The sequence below is a fragment of the Cebus imitator genome, unplaced genomic scaffold, assembly GCF_001604975.1.
Source record: "Cebus imitator isolate Cc_AM_T3 unplaced genomic scaffold, Cebus_imitator-1.0 Scaffold338, whole genome shotgun sequence".
In the NCBI taxonomy this organism is placed as follows: Eukaryota; Metazoa; Chordata; class Mammalia; order Primates; family Cebidae; genus Cebus; species Cebus imitator.
Window position 1 is genome coordinate 1,420,858 of NW_016107653.1, and position 1,119 is coordinate 1,421,976.

Consider the following 1,119-nt stretch of genomic DNA (forward strand, 5'->3'; position numbering starts at 1 on the left):
GAGGAGGCTTCCCTGGAACAAACCCGCCCTCCTTCTTCTGCCCCTCGCCGCTCCCACCTCGGTGCCTGCAGAGGAGGCTTCCCTGGAACAAACCCGCCCTCCTTCTTCCCCGCACACAGCTGAAGCGGCTCCCACCCTGGGGCCATTGACCAGGCTGCGAACTCCCACCCACGCCTTGGCATCTGGGCCATTGTTACTGACGGTAGCTGGGCCCGGCTCGGGGGCTTCACACACGCCTCCCCACCCAGCAGCCCTAGGAGGCAGGACTGTCACCACCCCCACCTCAGCAGGCAGCGCAAGCAGCACAGCCAGGACCCAGACCGACCCGGCCACAGCACCCTCCCGCTGTACCACGGGACTGCACCGTCCACAGGGCCACTCCTGCCCCTCGAGAGTCCCTCCAGGCAGGCCAGGCCAGGACTGTGCTCTGGAATGCAGCCCACGCAGGGCTCCCTGCTGCAGGGGCCAGGGCGGTGCTAAGCGGTGGTCCGACAGCTCCCACCCACCAGGGCCTGTGCACCCGCAGTGCCCAGCCACCACCACAGGGAGGTTGGCGATGACTCAGGCCTTGAGTCAGCAGCGTCGGAGGAAGGCGCAGCCAAACCTCTGCTGGTACAAGAAAGCCCAGGAAGGCCCAGCCTCTGCGAGCTGGGCCAGCAGGATCCCTGGCTGGAACTGAACCAGGCTCAGCAGCGCTCAGGGGACTGGAGCCCAGAGCCACCTCCCAGGGAAAACGCACGCACACATGCACACGCATGCACTCAGAGGAGGCCTGCCATCAGGGTGGGTGCGGCTGAACTAACACCAGCCCAGGGAAGAGAAACCAGAACTGATGGGGCGCAGTGGGCAGCGAGGCGGTGTCTCGGCCAGAGGGGCTCACTCAGGCTGTGGAGCGCCCTGTGCTGCCTAAACAGAAACTCTGCCAGGCCAAGGAACTACCAGCTGACTCACTCTCCCAGCAAGCAACACCGGCTCCTCCCCGAGCCAGGCCCTAGAAGAGAGACTGACCTCTCACACTGCCATCTGGGTGGTGGCACCAGGCTGTGAAGGATCCACACACTGGCACATGCAGGAAGAAACAGGGCGGGCGAGGGGCAAGGACCCCAACAAGCAGGAGCA